Source organism: Heloderma suspectum, chromosome 5 (genome assembly GCF_057233095.1).
Source record: "Heloderma suspectum isolate Gila_16-S chromosome 5, 16-S_ref, whole genome shotgun sequence".
Lineage (NCBI taxonomy): Eukaryota > Metazoa > Chordata > Lepidosauria > Squamata > Helodermatidae > Heloderma > Heloderma suspectum.
Window position 1 is genome coordinate 59,952,083 of NC_139462.1, and position 21,963 is coordinate 59,974,045.

Below are 21,963 nucleotides of genomic sequence, written 5' to 3' on the forward strand. Positions count from 1 at the left end.
AAATGGCCTACAATTCCCAGCATGTCCCAGCCAGCCATTCTAAACATGCATAGGATTGTTCCTTAACAGGGTTTTGGGAAGTTTTTTGTTTCTGGGTTTGGGGAAAGAAAGTCCAAACTACCTACCATTTTTATTTTTTCCTTAGAGCTGAGCTGAAGGGAGGGGTCATTGGCAATAGGGCTCAGAAACTCCCCAAGCAGCTGGACAGACTAGACTAGGGTGTGTCAAGAGGTTCATCCTGACTGGTGGCAGCCTATCAGAAATTATTTACATGGGGAACCCACATAAAGAGGGGGTCCACCAGGAGGAAAACTTCTCTCCCTGCTCCTGGTCCCGTAACAAATAGGAATAGGACTTATAGGAAGGGGAGAAAGGAGAATCATTCTCCCCTAGTAAGGGAAACTGCTCCCAGTGAAGGAACTGGAAGGAACCTGTAAATAAAAGTAGTCTCTGCTGCATGCAACCTCAGCTCTTGCCTGCTTTTGTCTTAGGTCAATATGTGCTAGACCTCCACACCTTTTCTGCAAATGGGGGAGGGAGTTCACATCTGTGGAGCTGATGGGAGTGGAAGTCAAAAACATCTGGGGGGCACCAGGTTGGGAAAGGTTGCTGTATTTTATTTTAAGGCATTTTATACTGCCCATCATAATATCTATCTCAGGCCAGTTTACAATATATTTAAAACAAGAGCTGCAATAATAAAACATAGAATAGTTTTATTATTAATTAATTTTATTATTAAATATTATATTATAATAGGATGCTGATCCCTTTAGCAAAAGTAACATCCACATTAGCTGTTTGAATGGATACCAACAATTCCCTCATACGCTGTACCACACAACTGCACCTGATGTGTGGCAAAATTCTTGCTACTTGCCAGGATGATGATACAGATGACCATGCTTTCCACGGAGAGAGAATTCACCCCAGGATAGTTCTTCAGACTAGTGTATAAACTCTCGGGCCAACGCAGGTGTGACATTAAATCAGGAGTGGGCAACTTGTGGCGCTCCAGATGTTTTCAACAACTATCCTTCCTCACTTGCTATGCTGCCGCCTGAGGGTGACAGGAGCTGTAGGCCAAAACATCTGGAGGGCCACAAGTTGCCCACCCGTGTTAAATGCATCTTTGCATTGGACATGCAAGTTTGTTTTTTATAGATACAAAGAGTATCAGTTGGGGAGGCTGAAAATCACTGGGATCACAGCAGCCATGGAGGAGGAATATAACCCGTTCCTCCCCTACTGTGGTCCTGAGGAAAATCCCTCCTTGGAAGCTGGTATTTGCATTTGGAAGAAATCCCCATTGGTGCCTTTAGCCACAGCAGCTAGGGCTGGCATTGGTGATCAGCATTGTTGGGCTGCTGCCAAGCTGCTGATGCCCTGAGGATGACAGTGAGTGTATGGACCCCTTCTGTGAGCACAACTCTCTTTCTGTGAATAGAAGCAGCTTACACACAGAGAGCAAAAAGTTAGGGCTGTATCCAATATTAGTCTAACGTAGGTCCCATTCTTTTCAGTGGGTCTGCTTTAAGTAGGACTAGCATGGATATAACCCACAATTCATTGATTAGATGTTTTTTAGAAGGGCTAATGTTTTCATAATTAGAGGGATGGTTTCCTTTTAAACTGGGTTCTCTATAGCACAGGAGCAGTGCCACTCCCAATTTTCCAAGGCTTGATGCTGGTGTGGGAAGGAACTACAGTGTAGGGTCCTTCCACATGGTCCAGGGCTTTTCATATTACCAAACTTGGTGTGGCTGCCATGCCACTAAGGTAATGTAGTCATAAGCTTTTGGGGCTGGCCTCAAACATTTGGCTGCCTAAGGCAGAGCACCAGATGGCAGCCCTTCCCTCCCCCTATCAAGGTGCATATAGTGCCCAAGAGCAATCAACTTATTCGGTACCTGTGGCAAAAAACAACAACACAGACACTTCTCCCCATCCCTGGCAGTAAAAATGCAATGACAACAAACTAAATAACAAACAATTTACTACCCTTTCAAGACACTTGACATCTCCTGCCTGAGGCAGTTGCCTCACTCGGCCAGCCCTGACTTGGATATGAACAGTACTTTAATACTAATTTTGGATACCTCTGTACTGATAGCAAAGTATAAAGGAGATAGAAAGAACACGTCTTACACAATGGCCATGGCCAACAAAGAGAAAGCTAAAATGGCTTAAAAAAATAAGTGGGTGGAAAAGAAATAGCTTTTGTTGCCATATGTCATCTCTGAACAGTGGGAGGAGTGAAGGAGTAACAACAGTAAGAGGTAGCTGAGTCATGGTTCATTGGTTGTCTTCACTGTTTCTGGTGGCAGCTGAGGCATGCATGGGGGAGGAAGGGGGGAATGCAAAATTCTTGAATATTTAAAGTATTTTAATCCCTCCTGATAATTATTTGATAGAAATAAAGTTATATCTTGCATTTATTCTTAAGGTTTATATGTATATGTGTGTGTGTGTAGATTATATATATATATATATATATATATATATATAAATACAGACTAACAACAGAGTAATTTCAAAATATATTTAGCACTAAATGATTCACCTTCCACCCTCTTCAGTAGCTGTGATGTTAAATGGATACCAAGACAGCTTGGAATGCAGGGAGATGAAAATTCCTAAGGAGCAAAAAACAACAGAGGTATGAGTGATATAAAGCTTATGAATTGTCCTCCAGATTAAGGCCATATGGACTAAGAGTTCTGAGTCTGTAGATCCAGAAGTTTTCCTTTCTGTCAAGCATGTCAGCATCCTTTGTTCAGTTGGAAGCAACTGTAAATCTGACAGACTACGTGCAGGTGAGTTAAAATTTCTTGCAAATGATGGTCGCTTGCAGGCAGGCCTCATTGGATACTGCCACGGTGGCAGTGCAATCCTAAACACATCTAATCAGAAGACTGTCCCATTGAATTCAAAGGGCTTTATTCCCAGGTAATCATGTACAGGAAATCTGCAATCATGTGCACACTTACTTGGGAGTAAGATCTATTGAATTCAGTGGGATTACTTTTGAACAAATATCCAGAGGGTGCATTTTGAGGGATAAGCTCTTTCACCATTAGTGGCGTTAATTATGCCATAATCCTTGTGAAATCCAAATGATTATTTTAATACTTCATCCACATTTACATACCTCTATTACCTCCATTGACTGTTTTACAACATCCTGTCTTGGCTTTAAATCACATTTGAATTTTATCCCATTACATCAATGAAAGTTAACCTTATATTAAGACTTTCATTAGGAGGTGTCATTTGCTCAGTACAATGTAATATACACAGCAATATTCTGCATATCCTAACTATATCTTCTGTTGAGCAATCTTTCTTAAAATCTGTAACCCTAGTATAAATAAACTAGCCACTGGAGTTTCACCAAAAAAAATTCTTTTCGCAAATAAGAAATTACATTTTTAATTTAAAATGATGAAAGGTGCTGGAGGTAACTGTTAAAATTGGTTTTATATGTTAGATTTTCTAAGCAAGATGATTTGGTGTCCTCAGACTGGGATAATATCAACAAAATCTTACATGTGTCTGTTCAGAAGTAAGTCCCATACGTTTAGGTATAGTTCATGTTACTCCCACGTAAGTGGGTATAGGATTGAAGCCTTAATTTGCAACAGTTACTTGAAAGATTGAAAATGGCAAATATAACAACTGTGGGTGAACTTCTTTCTGTCCAAAGTCTTAAAAAACAACAACACTGAGCATGTATACCAGCAGATATGCATTGCCCTTTGTTAATTCGCTATAATAATACCTGATGAAAGATGGGATTCACCTTTTCCACGGCTGTTGCACCTCTGGCCCAGAGGTCAAATCCAGTTCACCTAGGGTCACAAGTTCTCCTAGACGGCTACACCCTCTTCCCCATGTCATCAGGTGGTTCCCCCCACCCCAACCAATTGTTTACTGGTTTGCTGTGGCTTAATACTGAGTAGCTTGCACAACTGCTTCCAGCTATAAATTGGCTGTAAGTTGTTAGCAATGGGATTTTTAAAATTTTTTCCTATTTTGGCCCTGCCCGTTTTGCTTTCAGTCCCACTCAGCGCTCGAATACATCCCCCAAGAGATTCTCCAGAATTAGATTAAGGCCTTGGACTGAAAGTGGTTTGACACCCCAGACCTATTATTTGCTTGTAGTTAAGCAGTTTGATAGAAGGGATAGTCTTCCCTCTAAGGAGATTCTATGGGAAGTGAAACTGTCTCAAGGCAAAGTGTGGAGAAACTCTTTGACAGCTTCAAAGCTTCAGTTCAGTTGAGGTTTTGTGTGGTTTGGGAAGTGACAAGGAACATGCTTTGCTTTGAGATTAGCTAGTTTCATCCCCTGAGAAAATCCCTTTGCAAGCAGAATCTGGGGTTAGAGTCACACAGGACAAGGCAGGGCACAAACACTACCCAATAGGTGCTTGTGATGGTCATGCAAACACATTACAGACAACACCCTTAAATCACAATGGCCTGACTAGCTGGGGAAAGAACTGACTCTTCTCCAACAACAATGTGAGTGCTGCAAAACTGTGACATTCCAGAAAGAGAAGTACGTTTGTCATATTATAAACCAATCATCTGAGAAGGCCCAAAATATTATTTAGAAAGCATCCATTCTCGACTCTTAGGCGAAGCAAGCTAACCATAACTGATCAACAGTTACGTTGATCTTTCTGGAACACAACAGAGTATTAGCAGTGGTAATTTCCTGCTGTTCCAGGTGACTAGCCTTAATTATGTTATGCCCATTTTTATTTCAAAATTTTGAATTTGAAAACAAAATTGCTGTATGGTCTGCAGAATACCCCATTATGGAATAAAGCAACTGTGAAAATGCCCCTTGAGAATGGAAACTTGTTAAGAAATAAGATCTTTATCCACCACATTGTGAGCATCAAAATAACTGCTTTACAATCAGTTGCACACATCAGCCTATGTGACAAATGAAAGTAGCAATTTGAAATTTCCAGCAGCCTGGGCCATGTAAAGGGGCACTCCCACAGAGATAGGAATTCTCAGAGAACTGGGGAACAAATGCCAAAGATTCTTTAGGGTGTGATCCTATGCATGTGTAGACAGAAAACAAGTCCTACAACTTCCAGCATTCCCCAGCCAGCAGAGCTGGTTGGGGGAATGCTGGGAGTTCTAAGACTTTTTCTGTCTAAACATGCATAGGATTGCACCCTCAATGCTTTAGGGCGCAATCCTATGGCTCCTAGACATTGTCTGAGGGGCCATAGGATACTGGGGATTTTCATATCCAAGGCTGCAGACAGAGCTATGACCTTGGAGGTGAAAATCCCTGCTTGGATCTACACCCCCACACCCCTCCCAGCCAATGCAGAAAGTTCTGCAGTGGCTTCTCTTCCAAAGTCTGTGTCATGACCTCAGGGAGAGGAAAAGGAGGGTGTGCTGGGGGGGGGGGCAGGATGTACTGCATTGTGTGGCATCTCCAGCCCTGTGGCTGCCCCCACCAGTGCAACTCCTCTAGGTGGGCTCAGGGGCACATCTAGTGGGAAATATTTAACAGGAGGGTGGGGAGGTGGATCCCTTCATGGATCACTGCCTTGTTGTGGCGAAGGGGCTTGCGTAACTCAGTGAAGCCATAAGCTATGCCGTGCAGGGCCACCCAAGATGGACAGGTCATGGCAGAGAGTTCTGACAAAATGTGGTCCACTGGAGAAGGAAATGGCAACCCACTCCAGTATTCTTGCCAAGAAAACCCCATGGAACGTACCACAAGGCTAAAAGATATGACGCCGGAAGATGAGCCCCTCAGGTCGGAAGGTGTCCAATATGCTACTGGGGAAGAGCAGAGGGTATTTCCAAGTAGCGCCAGAAAGAGTGAAGCGGCTGGGCCAAACCCAAAAGGACACTCAGCTGTGGATGTGTCTGGCAGTGAAAAGAAAATCCGATGCTGTAAAGAACAATATTGTTTAGGAACCTGGAATGTCAGATCAATGAATCAAGGTAAGCTGGAGGTGGTCAAACATGAGATGGCAAGATTGAACATTGACATCTTGGGAATCAGCGAACTAAAATGGACAGGCATGGGCGAATTTAATTCAGGTGACCATCATATCTACTACTGTGGGCAAGAATCCCTTAGAAGAAATGGAGTAGCACTCATAGTCAACAAAAGGGTGGGAAAAGCAGTACTGGGGTACAATCTTAAAAACGATAGAATGATCTCAGTACGAATCCAAGGCAAACCATTCAACATCACAGTAATTCAGGTCTATGCCCCAACCACTGAGGCCGAAGAAGCTGAGGCTGATCGGTTCTATGAAGACCTACAACACCTTCTAGAACTAACACCAAAAAAATATGTCCTCTTCATCATAGGGGATTGGAATGCTAAAGTAGAAAGTCAAGAAATCACCGGGATAACGGGCAGGCATGGCCTTGGTGTACAAAATGAAGCAGGACAAAAGCTAATAGAGTTTTGCCAAGAGAACACGCTGATCATAGCAAACACGCTTTTCCAACAGCACAAGAGGCGAATCTACAAATGGACATCACCAGATGATCAATATCGAAATCAGATTGATTATGTCCTTTGCAGCCAAAGATGGAGAAGCTCTATACAGTCAGTAAAAACAAGACCTGGAGCTGACTGTGGCTCAGATCATGAGCTTCTTGTTGCAAAATTTCAGCTTAAATTGAAGAACGTAGGGAAAACCACTAAACCATTCAGGTATGACCTAAATCATATCCCTTATGAATATACAGTGGAGGTGAGGAATAGATTTCAGGGATTAGACCTGATAGACAGAGTGCCTGAGGAACTATGGACAGAGGTCCGTAACATTGTTCAGGAGGCAGCAACGAAATCCATCCCAAAGAAAAAGAAATGCAAGAAAGCCAAGTGGCTGTCTGAGGAGGCTTTACAAGTAGCTGAAGAAAGAAGGGAAGCGAAAAGGAAGGGAGAAAGGGGAAGATATATCCAACTGAATGCAGAGTTCCAGAGAATAGCAAGGAGAGACAAGAAGGCCTTCTTAAATGAACAATGCAAAGAAATCGAGGAAAACAGCAGAATGGGAAAGACTAGAGATCTCTTCAAGAAAATTGGAGATCTCAAGGGAACGTTTTGTGCAAAGACAGGCATGATAAAGGACAAAGAAGGCAGGGACCTAACAGAAGCAGATGAGATTAAGAAGAGGTAGAAAGAATACACAGAAGAACTATACAGGAAAGATCTGAATGTCCCTGATAGCCATGATAGTGCGGTCACTGAACTTGAGCCGGACATCCTCGAGAGTGAAGTCAAGTGGGCCTTAGGAAGCATTACTAACAACAAAGCTAGCGGAGATGACAGTATTCCAGCTGAGCTATTTAAAATCCTAAAAGATGATGCTGGTAAAGTGCTGCATTCAATATGCCAACAAATCTGGAACACTCAACAGTGGCCACAAGACTGGAAAAGGTCAGTTTACATTCCAATTCCAAAGAAGGGCAACGCCAAAGAGTGTTCAAACTACCGCACAATTGCGCTCATTTCACATGCCAGCAAGGTGATGCTCAAAATCCTACAAGCTAGGCTTCAGCAGTATGCGAACCGAGAACTACCGGAAGTACAAGCGGGGTTTCGAAGAGGCAGAGGAACTAGAGATCCAATCGCCAACGTTCGCTGGATCATGGAGAAAGCAAGAGAATTCCAGAAAAACATCTATTTCTGCTTCATTGACTACGCTAAAGCCTTTGATTGTGTGGATCACAACAAACTGTGGCAAATTCTTAAAGTGATGGGAGTACCAGACCACCTTACCTGTCTCCTGAGAAACCTGTACAAGGGTCAAGAAGCAACAGTAAGAACCAGACATGGAACAACCGAGTGGTTCCAAATTGGGAAAGGAGTACGACAAGTCTGCATATTGTCACCCTGCTTATTTAACTTATATGCAGAGTACATCATGAGAAACGCCGGGTTGGATGAATCACAGGTCGGAATTAAGATTGCCAGGAGAATTATCAACAACCTCCGATATGCAGATGATACCACCCTAATGGCAGAAAGTGAAGAGGATCTAAAGAGCCTCTTGTTGAGGGTGAAAGGGGAGAGTGCAAAAGCTGGTTTGAAACTCAACATTAAAAAAACTAAGATCATGGCATCTGGCCCCATCACTTCCTGGCATATAGAAGGGGAAGAAATGGAAGCAGTGACAGATTTTACTTTCTTGGGCTCCAAGATCACCGCAGACGGTGACTGTAGCCATGAAATTAAAAGACGCTTGCTCCTTGGGAGGAAAGCTATGGCAAACCTAGACAGCATAGTAAGAAGCAGAGACATCACCTTGCCGACAAAGGTCCGTCTAATCAAAGCTATGGTTTTCCCAGTAGTAATGTATGGCTGTGAGAGCTGGACTATATGGAAGGCTGAGCGCCGAAGAATTGATGCTTTCAAATTGTGGTGCTGGAGAAGACTCTTAACGAGTCCCCTGGACTGCAAGGAGGTCAAATCAGTCCATCCTAAAGGAAATCAACCCTGAGTGCTCATTGGAAGGACAGATACTGAAGCTGAAGCTCAACTATTTTGGCCACCTAATGCGAAGAGAAAACTCTCTGGAAAAGACCCTGATGCTGGGAAAGACTGAAGGCAAAAGGAGAAGGGGATGACAGAGGATGAGATGGCTAGATAGCATCACTGATGCAACGAATATGGACTTGAGCACACTCCGGGAGAGAGCACAGGACAGGAAGGCCTCGTGTGCTATGGTCCATGGGGTCACGAAGAGTCGGACACGACTGAACAACAACAACGGGGAGGTGGAAATCAGCTCTGTCACTCTGTCCGGCCTACCGGCAGCAGCCCAGTTGGACACAGGATGCTTGACACCCTTAGACAGTGAGGAGGAAAACCCCTGCACCATTCAAGCCATAGGCACTGGGGAATGGAAACAGATCATCCACCTGCAATTGTTCAGTGAAAATCTCCGTGGCACTGAAACACTTTGCATACTCCTAGATCTAGATGTGTCCTTTACCACCTTTTCTAGATGTATAGTATAACTGTGTTAGTTTACAAATTAAAGGGTTATGTGTAGCACACATATAGACCAACTATTTTACTCGTTCATATGTTTTAACAAATTTGCATGAACATTTGTGGGCTGCAACTCACTTCCTCAGATGCTTTAAGTGGAATTGGAGGCCTTGAGACTAAAAAGACAGTTAAACAAGCAGATCTGCAGCAAGCATTCTAGTCTCTTAAAGCAACAGTTACAAAGCACAAGGTGCACTAAGGCCACAGTCCTGTCAGATCCGCCCTGGGTACTCATAAGACCCTGAACTCGGAGGATTTCGAGTATCTGAAGCAGAGCGGGAGGCCTGCCGCGCCTCCCACTCTGCGATTGAGCTAGACGGGTGTTTTGCCCTTCTAGATGAGGCATCGGGGAGGGGGAGGGATGAAGGCTATGGGAGGATGAGGAAAGCTCACATCCCCACTTCCCCAGTCCCCTCCCTGCCCCGCATGCCCCCTTTCCCTCCTCTCCAAACTCACGTTTGCAAGCTCACAGCCAGTGTGGTTCTCTATGCGCCAGCTGGGAGGGGGAGGGCAAGGGGTGGGGAGCTCGGACTCCTGGGTCTGAGGTTAGAGCGCTGTCTCCGGCCTTGGATCCAGTAATCCGAAAAATTCTATCCCCCCCGCCCCCATCACTAATATCCCCTTTGGGGGCAAGGTGCTTGAGCGTGTGGTGGCTGGGCAACTTCAGACATTCTTAGAAGAAACTGATTATCTGGACCCATTTCAGTCTGGTTTCAGGCCAGGGTACGGCAATGACAAGGCCTTGGTTGCTTTGATTGACAACCTACTCCAGGTGAAAGACAGGAGGAGTGCTACCCTGTTGCTCCTCCTGGATCTCTCAGTGGCTTTTGACACCATCGAACACGATATCCTACTGGATAGGCTCTGCAAGGTGGGTGTTGGGGGCACTGTGCTGCAGTGGTTCCACTCCTACCTGCAGGGCTGATTCCAGAGAGTGGTATTGGGGGATTCCTGTTCTACCCATGGCTATTAAGCAGTGGGGTGCCACAGGGTTCTATTCTATCCCCCATGATGTTCAGTGTCTATATGAAGCCTTTGGGTAAGGTCATTAGGAGTTTTGGGGTGGGGTGTCACCTGTACACTGATGATGCTCAGCTCTCCTTGTCAGCAGAGTCAGCTGGGGTGGCAAATGTGCTAGACCAGTGCCTGGAGGCTCTAATGGGCTGGATGAAGGCATCCAGGTGGACTCCGTGGGAGCACTTGTGGCCAGCTTCAGCTGATCTGCCAACTATGGCCTTTCCTGGACAGGGATAACCTGGCCACAGTAGTGCATGCGCTGGTAACTTCCCAATTAGATTACTGCAATGCACTTTACATGGGGCTGTCCTTGAAGACAGTTCGGAGGTCATAGCTAGTGCAAAATGCAGCAGCTAGACTGCTGACTGGAACATCTAATAAAAATCATATAACACCAGTTTTAAAGGAATTGCATTGGCTGCCAATATGCTTCCGGTCGGAATGCAAAGTGCTGGTGATGACATTTAAAGCCCTAAGTGGCTTGGGACCTCAATATCTGAGGGAGCGTCTCTCCCTATATATGCCTACCTGAGGATTGAGATCTGCTGGGGGGGCCCTCCTCCGCATCCCACAAGTGGGAGACATACAGTATAGTAGGATGTGGGAAAGGGCCTTCTCTCCTGTGGCACCCCGGTTATGGAATGGAATACCCTCCCCTTGGAGGCCTGATTGGTGCAGACATTGGTTTTGTTTCGGCGCCAAGTTAAAACATGGCTTTTCACCAAAGCCTTTGAGGGCTAATTGAATTCCCTAAAGTTGCACACTGTTTTAACTGTTCTATTGTTTTAGATTTTGTCATTGGTATTAGCTTGTTTAATGGTTTAATATGCTTTTAGTAGGGCTCTGCAGGGACTGCCCGATCTGTCTTGGAAGCCGCTTCATGGCTTCGGAGGCGGGCCTGATTCAGATCAGGCTGATTTGGGGGCCCCCCAACCTGACTTGGCCCTGAACCCGAAGTGGGATTTGGATGGCCAAATCCCACTTCGGGGAGGGGACCCTGAAGGCCCCGTGCAAACCCCCAGCTCCTCACCTTGCTGCCACCACCGCCGCCGCCTCTGTCGCCGCCACCTCCACTGCCACTGTCATCACCGCTGCCAGCTCCTGAGGCCTGGATGTGCTCTGGCTCTTATTGCAGGGGGTCACCATTTTTAAAATGGCAACATCCTGGAAGTTCCAGGTGATGGTGGCGGCGCGGTGGTGGAGGTAGTGGCGGCAGTGCCGATGACGGGTGGCTCTCAGGTAAGGAACTGGAGGTGCCGGTGCAGCTGGGCCGGGGGTGCTGAAGCTGTGAAGCGCACCGAGGTGCTTCAGAGAGCCCCCGACCCGCTCCAGGTCACTTCATGCCCCTCCGCTTCACCTCGGAAGGGGCTCGAAGTGACCCGAAGCAACCTGCTTCGACTCTGGCTTTGGGCCTCAGGCTGTAGTGGTGCATAGCCCTAGCTTTTAGCTGTTTAAATTATTTATTGTTTTATACTGTTTAAATTGATTTTATCTGTACGCCGCCTGAGATCTTATTGATATAGGGTGGGATACAAATGTTTTAAATAAATAAATAAATAAATAAATAATCCAGGATAGCCTTAATGGGTTGGATCCAGTCTTGGTCATACTTAGACCCACTGAAATCAATGGATCTTAAATTAGTCAGGACTGGTATAACTCTCATGGGTTTCAGTGAATCTGCTCTATGTATAACTAAGCCTGGATAAATCCCATATTTATAAAATCAATGTTTCTTTGGATAATGAACAGTTCCTTTCTCCAGCAGAAGATCAAGCATCTGTTACTGTTTTTCCTCCAAGATAATTCTCTTAGGATGCTCATGAATCAGTTCAGTTAACTTCACAAGTTCATTGACTTGTATGTTACAAGGGGAAGTGTTGCAATTATGAAAATGGAGCAAATGGGTCCCCCCTCCTCCCATTACATTTATAATAGAGAAATGTGAAACTCTTCAGGGAAATTTCATGGGAAATTTCTTTTACTAATTAACCAGCCATGAATTCCATTCAATATTAAAAGGTTCCAGTGGAATTTCTCCCAGTTTCCCCAGGTACTATTAATTACTTAAGAACACAAGAGTAGCTGTGGTGGATCAGACCAAGGTCCATCTAGTCCAGCATTCTGTTCACACAGTGGCCAACCAGCTAACAATTGGATCCAATTGTCTTAATTAGGTTATCTTTAGAAAAACATCACATTGGGACTGTTCACACAGCATGCTAACCCACACTCGGTGGCTGAGTGTGGGTTGTTGTTGAACCATGGGTTGTTTGTTGAACCGTGGGTTGGCATATTGTCTGAACCCAGGATATTTTCAACAGGGTGGCTTGTTAGCCATACCATATGCCTCGTTAACCACTCTGAACAACCCAACAACAAACCATGGGTTCTCAAGGTGGCTTGTTTGAGAAAAATAAGCCACACTGCATGGTTAACAAGGCTAAGTTAGCTGAACTTAATCCAAAATCCATAGTTGGGCAAATAACTTTACCAGGACCAAACAAAATCCCACAACAGTGTGTAAGCTTTCAAGTTCTCTAGAACTCTTCATCAAGTTAGATGGTACAAAAAGTAGGAGTTGTGGGAAGAAACAGTAAACTGCAAAAACGCTTTTGTCCAGATGTTGCAGCCATGAAGTGTGCAGTTTTAGACCAAGTCTCAAAATAGAGATTTGCAGACTGAATGAATTAGTCATTGGTAGGTATAGTAAGCCCCTTCATGGATCACTGCCTTGTTGTGGCAAAGGGGCTTGCATAACTCAGTGTCGCCATAAGCTATGCCGTGCAGGGCCACCCAAGACGGACAGGTCATGGCAGAGAGTTCTGACAAAATGTGGTCCACTGGAGAAGGAAATGGCAACCCACTCCAGTATTCTTGCCAAGAAAACCCCATGGAACATATCACAAGGCTAAAAGATATGACGCCGGAAGATGAGCCCCTCAGGTCGGAAGGTGTCCGGTATACTACTGGGGAAGAGCAAAGGGAATTTCCAAGTCACACCAGAACGAGTGAACCGGCTGGGCCAAGCCGAAAGGACACTCAGCTGTGGATGTGTCTGGTGGTGAAAAGAAAGTCCGATGCTGTAAAGAACAATGTTGTTTAGGAACCTGGAATGTCAGATCAATGAATCAAGGTAAGCTGGAGGTGGTCAAACATGAGATGGCAAGATTGAACATCGACATCTTGGGAATCAGCGAGCTAAAATGGACAAGCATGGGTGAATTTAATTCAGGTGACCATTATGTCTACTACTGTGGGCAAGAATCCCTTAGAAGAAATGGAGTAGCACCCACAGTCAACAAAAGGGTGGGAAAAGCAGTACTGGGGTACAATCTTAAAAACGATAGAATGATCTCAGTACGAATCCAAGGCAAACCATTCAACATCACAGTAATTCAAGTCTATGCCCCAACCACTGATGCCGAAGAAGCTGAGGCTGATCGGTTCTATGAAGACCTACAACACCTTCTAGAACTAACACCAAAAAAATATGTCCTCTTCATCATAGGGGATTGGAATGCTAAAGTAGGAAGTCAAGAAATAACGGGGATAATGGGCAGGCATGGCCTTGGTGTACAAAATGAAGCAGGACAAAGGCTAATAGAGTTTTGCCAAGAGAACACGCTGATCATAGCAAACACGCTTTTCCAACAGCACAAGAGGCGACTCTACACATGGACATCACCAGATGGTCAATATCGAAATCAGATTGGTTATGTCCTTTGCAGCCAAAGATGGAGAAGCTCTATACAGTCAGTAAAAAGAAGACCTGGAGCTGACTGTGGCTCAGATCATGAGCTTCTTATTGCAAAATTTAGGCTTAAATTGAAGAACGTAGGGAAAACCACTAAAGCATTCAGGTATGACCTCAATCATATCCCTTATGAATATACAGTGGAGGTGAGGAATGGATTTAAGGGATTAGACCTGATAGACAAGAGTGCCTGAGGACTATAAGGAAGGCTGAGCGCCGAAGAATCGATTCCTTCGAACTGTGGTGCTGGAGAAGACTCCTACGAGTCCCCTGGACTGCAAGGAGGTCAAATCAGTCAATCCTAAAGGAAATCAACCCTGAGTGCTCATTGGAAGGACAGATACTGAAGCTGAAGCTCAAATATTTTGGCCACCTAATGCGAAGAGAAAACTCCCTGGAAAAGACCCTGATGCTGGGAAAGATTGAAGGCAAAAGGAGAAGGGGACGGCAGAGGATAAGATGGCTAGATAGCATCACTGATGCAACGAATATGGACTTGAGCACACTCCGGGAGAGAGCGCAGGACAGGAAGGCCTGGCGTGCTATGGTCCATGGGGTCACGAAGAGTCGGACACGACTGAACAACAACAACAACAACAACAAGGTATAGCAAGTATCAGATTACTACCTAACTACCTAATACCTAATGATGTATTCTGGGAGAGGAGAGATATGAAAGTGCTGCTCTTCTGTTTCTGAAAGCATTAGAGCTGCCAGACACGACTGAACGACTGAATAACAACAACAACTGTAACTCTGATCTGTCCCTTGCCTTGGGCAAAACACATAGGTTCTTGAGTTGGCATGGAGCGGAATTACAGGACAACATGACAGCTCTTATATTAGCACAGGCAGAGATTAAACTTAGATGGTGCACTAAGATAAAAAGTCAATTGATGCAAAATTGTGAGCATTACCAAGTCATTCGAGGGAATGGAAACCTCAGTTCTTCTTAAGGTTATAGAAAATCTTCCTCTGGTCTGGTGGTAGGTTCTGCCCTCAATGGCTAAATACGGTATTTTCCAAAGCACATCTAATAATGTGCTTATTGTTACCAGGAGAAGAGCCTTCAGTGTGGCAGCCCCCTTCCTCTGGAACTCCTTGCCCCTGGAGGTCAGGCAGGCACCAACACTGTATTGTTTCTGGTGCCTCCTGAAAACAGTTCTATTCCAGGAAGCATTTCTTAAATGACCAGCTATGATTTTTATTGGTGTTCTGTTTATAATAATTTTAATATGGTGTTTTAATCTTTAATCTTTTTTACTATTGTACTTTGTGTGTTCCCTGTTCCGGAATCTGGGGAGTGGTATACAAATGTTACAAATAAATAAAATAATAAGCGTTTAGTTTGGTGTAAATTTCTGTACCGGATTCAAATGGCTCTTGCCATGCATTACCTCGCCTATCATATCCAGCATAGTTAGCATTCTACTAATCCTTGAAGAACAAATTTCTCTTTGTCAATATCTAAAAGAAAAATACATACATACATAGTTTATTGCTTTTTAGCCAACCAGGCCATCTGCATGGAGAAACAGGCACAATTTTCCATAACATCCAGAGGGAAAACCAGGATGCAAATTATTAATAAATAGCTAATAAAAACAAATTAAAAACAATTTTTAAACTCCTAAAACTATATTTGCCGGCACGTTGTTACCATATTTACAGATTTTGTTCTTTTATAACAGTTAACGTCTTTCGCCTCTCCAGGGCTCGGCTGACAAACTTAGCAGTCCTATATGATATATAATGATGTGTTCTGGCTAATAATAATCGGGTTATGCTTACACCGGAGGTATCCTCAGGCACAGCTAATAGAGGTTCGAGGTATTGCTTCCTCAAATCAGTGTATAGTGGGCATTCTGCTAGGAAGTGTATCAAGTCCCCTTTCTTGGGGCAGCCAGCTGGGCAATCTGCATTCATACCATGATAGGTCTTGTAACGTACCTTCACCTCCATCAACTGGAGTGAGTTCAGTCTGCACCTAGTCATGAGCCATCTCAATTCATGTGAGGTGATAGATATTAGATACGGGGGAATCTTCCCCGGAGAGGTCATGAGACTTTTATAGATTTTATTTGAGTGGCTTTCAGCAGCACCAGCCATTTGGATATCCAGCAGCACCAGCCATTTGGATATCCACATCTTGTAATCTCTTTAAGATCTCATCCCTAGCTCTATCATATCCCCTTGCTAGCAAATATGATTGTGAAAAGCCCAACTCAGAGATAGATGTAATTATCTTGTCTGCCCACAATCTCCTTCCCATTGCTTCATATGCTAATAGAACCAAGAGGGGGGGGCAGCTGAAACATTATCTTTAACCAGAAGAAGATGGCAGCTGTTTGGACAAGCATTCCCACTGAGTGACAAGCTGTTTCTAGTCGTACAATGGCCCTACATGTTGATCTAGGAACCCCAAGTACTCTAGAAAGAAATTTATGCTGCACTGACTCCAGTGAAGCTGCATTTGCAGGGGTCCAGGCAGGTGCCCCATATAATATTTGGGGAAGTAATTTACCCTTATATAGCTCTATTAACGGGGCCACCATCTTACCACCTGGTCCTGTAGCAAACCGAAGTTTAGCATTACTTGTTACATTAGTTGTCCAAACTATTTCCTTCAAATGTTCAGACCAAGATCCTGAACTTTGAAATGTCACTCCTAGGTATTTATATTTGTTAACCTGATCAAGCAGGTGGTTATCCAGCTGCCATCGGTATTTTTTCCTCCTATTGCCAAAGACAAAATTTTTAGTTTTTTCATAATTGACTTGAAGGTCTTCTCTCATGCAATATTAGGCTCTTAAGAGCCTTCGCATCCCCACCTGGGTGTATGATAGGAGGACAGCGTCATCTGCATATAGTAACACTGAAGTACACCTGTCCTTTAAAAGAGGTGGGAAGAAGTCTGGGCTAGATAAGTAGGGAACTATATCATTAAGATATAGATTGAATAAAAGAGGTGCAAGCCAACATCCCTGGTGCACTCCTTTGTTAACGATAATGGGATCTGAAAGATCACCTGAAGACACTCTCACACGCAAGATAGAGTTCTCATACAGCCCTTGTACTCTCCTAAGCGATTTGTGATCAATATTTAAAATGTTAAGCTTCTGCCAAAGACGGGGTCTAGATAGAGACCAGTGTGGTGGTCTAGAGAGCCAGTGTGGTTTAGTGGCAAGAGTGTTGGACTGGGAACTGGGAGATCCAGGTTCTAGTCCCCACTCAGACATGGAAGCTCACTGGGTGACTTTGGGCCAGTCACAGACTCTCAGCCCAACCCACCTCAAAGGGTTGTTGTTGTGAGGATAAAATGGAGAGGAGGAGGATAATGTAAGCCGCCTTGGGTTCCTTGCAAGGGGAAAAAAGGCGGGATATAAATGAAATAGATAGATAGATAGATAGATAGATAGATAGATAGATAGATAGATAGATAGATATAGAATCAAAGGCTGCTCGAAGGTCTACAAATGCAGCAAAGAGTGAGTGGTAAGGGGGAGATGTATATTTCTCAGCCAAAAATTTTAGTATAAAACAATGAAAGAAAAATCATGCTAATGTCACAGCAGCCACTGGAGGGTGCAGTTGTTCCATAACAGGATTCTCAGAGTGCTCAGAGTGCCCTTCCGCCATTCTTTAAAATATCTCAAACTTTGTGGACATGTAGGGGTCACACGCCTGCTTTCAGTTAGTTCTAGTTGATTCCCACTAAACCTTGTTTGTCCAAAGCATATTTTAAAAGAAAGAGTTAACTACAGGTCTATACTTAAATCACATGCTTGTAAAAAGATGTGTCTTATTCCACTTCATCTGAGACCTCCCATAATTTGCATTTGCAGATGGGACGCTTATATTTTTCCAGAGATCCCTGGAGAGATGCCATTCACTGTGCATACCCTTCCCCAAGATCCCTGCCAATGAAGGTGGGTCCTCCAATTTTATGGCCTGGGGGTGGGGGCATGTTTTGCCATTCACCACAACAGTATCCCCAAATGCAGCACTTTACTTTTCTTCACAGCAAGGAATAGGCAACCATCCTCATATATGGGACAACGTACTGTAAGTACTTTGCAAGCAGTATGTTTCGCACTGTAGTTAATTTCTAAGAGGAAAGCTACCCAGGTGATGTTTCCACAAAGCCCTTCCTCCAAATCCCAGATGGGGGTGAGTGGCTGTAACTACTTAATGGGGAGGGAATAACATTGGAGTGGAGTGCATGGGGGAGAGATTAGGACAGTAGTGTCCCCCTTTCCCAATAGGGCTGGGAGGAAAAATGCTTTCCACTAAAGACAAGATATGATGGCTTGTAGCTAGTGGAGGCTGGTGGCTTCAATGTCAGTGGGTTGGTGAATCTGCTCTGAGTTTCAGTCACAACCAGTCAGAACTCTAAACGAGCTATCCAAGGTGCACCTTGGATAACCTTTTTAGAGTTCTGACTGGTTTTGACTGAAACCCAGAGTGGATTCACACACACACCCTGACATCGGAGCCACCAGCCTCCATTGTTTGTAGCTGGATAGGCGTGGAATCCATTGATAAGATCGGGCTGTAGAGGAGATAATTTATGGCAGCCTTCCCTAACCTGGTGCTGTCGAGATGTTTTGGACTACTACTCCCAGCATTCCTGACCATCAGCCCTCCTGGCTAGGACTGATGGGAGGTGACGCCTGAAACAACCGGAGGGCACCAGTTTGGTTGGGGAAGGCTGACTTATGGCCAACATCCCTGTCAACTCCAGTGAATAGTTGGTTTTGCACAGAAACCAACTGTGATGCCCACTGACAATAACAGCGAGCTTAAAGGTATATGAGAAATGTATATAGTGGGACTTACTTATGAACTGACATGCTTAGGATTACACTGTAAGTGCAACTAACATAGCTTGGATCCAAGCCAAAATACAGTGGGAATGTATTAGGCCTAAGCTGCAGCAAAACATAATAATACCAATTCTGAAAATGAACTGGACAGTAGATATTAATGCTAAGAAATTCTGGAAAACTCCTCAAAAATTGTCCCAAGTTTGTCATTCTAGTTCTTTAAGTGTATAATTGTCTACCTTGCCTACCTTCAGACATGTTATTTGTCAAGCAGATAGTATTTGTCATCCAACAGATATTGTATCAAACTCTATGTGATGGATTGCGCTGTCATTTCATCAACCTCTGGGAGCAATAACAATTCTTAGATTAAGTCAACTGTTTTGAGTTATACTACAATAGTCTGTTCTCCTTTCAGTTCAGATGAGAGGATGTGGTAATGTTTCTACATGGCTGTCAGCTCAAGCCTATGCACTTCTACTCAGAAGTAAGTCCCAATGTATTTAAGCGGGTATTATTTGTCCAAATACACTAAAATATTACCAAGCCATGAAGCTAAAGGAGATTCCAAAGTGGACATTTTCTGATATTTCAAATCCTTGATATATTTCAGAACAAAATAGTTGCAAATTATCTCTTTCTGGAATTTTTTGGACATAACAGAGTTTTAATAACAAATAAAAAGAAGATAATTAAACAGGATACTCTAATCATTACAGCAGTAATGCAAACATGGTTTACTTTGAGAAATGTTTTAAGTCTATCAATATCACCTTTAGGTTGCAATCCTATAGATACTTACCTGGGAGTAAGTTCCACTGAACTCAGTGAGACATACTTCCAAGTAGACATGCATAGGATTTTACTGTTAAGTGCCTTTATTTATAATGAATAAATTTCTATTGCCAGTATAGACTCTGTAGGTAAAACATAAAATTGTTCGATATTAGGATATTCTGGAAGAAGGATGATATATATTCAAATATTTTGGGGAAAAAGTCAAAAGAGATAATAAGAGAATTAATATTTGATTAAAAAACAATGTTATTGGAAGTCTTTCATTCAAGAAAGGGGGTATTAGAAATCAGCCAATGGTTTCTAATCTGTTAAAACTACAAATGTAGTTATTGCTAAACATGGAGAAATACTATGATTCTTATAAGCTGGAATTGGATAAATACAGTATGGCACTTCACTCAATTATTGAAAGTAATTCATAAGATTAAGAGGTGGAAGTCTCCTGACTGCATTCACACAGCACATAGTGGAATTTGCTACCACAGGAAGTAGTGATGGCCACCAGTCTGGATGGCTTTAAAAGGGGGTTAGACAAATTCCTGGAGGAAAATGCTATAAATGGCTACTAGTCCTGATGGCTATGTGCTACCTCCAGTACCAGAAGCAGTGAGCCTATGTACACCAGTTGCTGGAGAACATGGGTGGGAGGGTGTTGTTGCACTCATGCCATGCTTGTGGGTTCCTGGTCGATAGCTGGTTGGCCACTGTGTTGATTTTTGGAAGGTAAAACATGGAATTGAAAGTAGCATTCTGTTCCACATATGTAGTGAACAGCATAGAATTTAACACAGAGTATTTTACCAACATAATGTCACACCAGTGCTAAAGAGACAGAGCCGCCCTGAAGGCACTTAACATTACAATGTATGAATTTGATTTTCTATTAATATGACGCAACTATAGAAATCTATATATTTTGTCCAAGTCACAGTGTAAGTATATTATGTGAAGTGTGCATGCTGTTCCCCCACCCCTCCCCATGGTTGCAATGAAAAATACTGAATGGTCTAACTAAAAATTTTAGGCACAAATAGCCAAATGTAAGCTTTTAAAAGCCCTAACAACTTCAGTGGGGAAACGAAGCACATGATGCACAGCACAACCCTATTTTGGGTGCTGCAGTTCTTGCTTAGAAGTAAATCCCATCGACTTCAATAGGCCTTAATCCCAAGTAAGTATCTATAAGATAACAGCCTAAGAGCATTTCTAGACCAGGCTAAAATCCTGCAACTTTACCAGGCCTTTCTGCTTCCATTTTAAATGCAGGATCACAATGGGCTCCCTTTATGCTGGGGGATTATTGCTCTGCGCCATGGCAGTTATGCCAAGGTGTCCCACAGGGCTATATTTTATCCCCCATGCTGTTCAGCATCTACATGAAATCGCTGGGGAAGGTTATCCAGAGGTGTGGGCTGAGGTGCCATCAATATGTGGATGACACCCAGCTCTACCTCTCTTTCTCATCAAACCCAGGTGAGGCAGTGGCTGTTCTGAATCAGTGCCTGGGCACGGTAATGCACTGGATGAGGGCCAATAAACTGAAACTCAATCCAGAGAAGACAGAGGTACTGTTAGTGGGTGGTTCGTCTGCCCAGCTAGGTGATATTCGACCTGTTCTGGAGAGGGTTGCACTCCCCCTAAAGGATCACGTTCGTAGTTTGGGGATGCTCTTGGACCCAGAACTGTCACTTGAGGCACAGGTGAACTCAGTAGCATGGAGCACTTTTTATCAGCTTATGCTGGTATATCCAAACAGAGATAGCCTAGCCACCATTACCCATGCTCTGATAACTTCTCATCTGGATTACTGGAACGTGGGGCTGCCTTTGAAAACAGTCCAGAAACTTCAGCTAGTCCAAAATAGGGCAGCAAGATTGTTAACAGGGACTGGCCAATGAGATCACATTATGCCAGTACTTTTCCAGCTGTGCTGGCTACCAGTCAATTTCCGGGCCCGATTCAAAGTGCTGGTATTAACATTTAATGCCCTTAACGGCTTGGGGCCAGGTTATCTGAAGGATCGCCCCCTCCCATATGTGCCTGCCCAGACCCTAAGATCATCCTCAGCAGTCCTTCTCTATGAGCCCCTGCCAAAAGAAGTGAGGTGGGTGGCCACCAGGAAAAGGGCCTTTTCTGCTATGGCACCCCAGCTGTCGAATGAGCTCTGTAGAGAGCTTCGCCTGGCACCTATGTTGTATTCCTTCCGGCGCCAGGTGAAGACCTTTTTATTCTGCCAGGCATTTTTGCTTCCTAGTCTTTTAGCTTTGGTGTTTTAAATCTGTATTTTACATCTCTGCATTGCTGCTAGGTTTTATTCTGGTTGTATTGTTATATTGCTCCAGCAAAGGAGATAGTTACCTTGTCGTGGTGCTGGAGCTTGAGCACCTCAATGACACCATGAGCTAAACCATGAAGGGACACCCAAGACGAGAAGGTCATGGCAGAGAGGTCAGACTAAATACGATCCCTGGGGAAGGTAACAGCAACCCACCCCAGTATTCTTGCTGTGA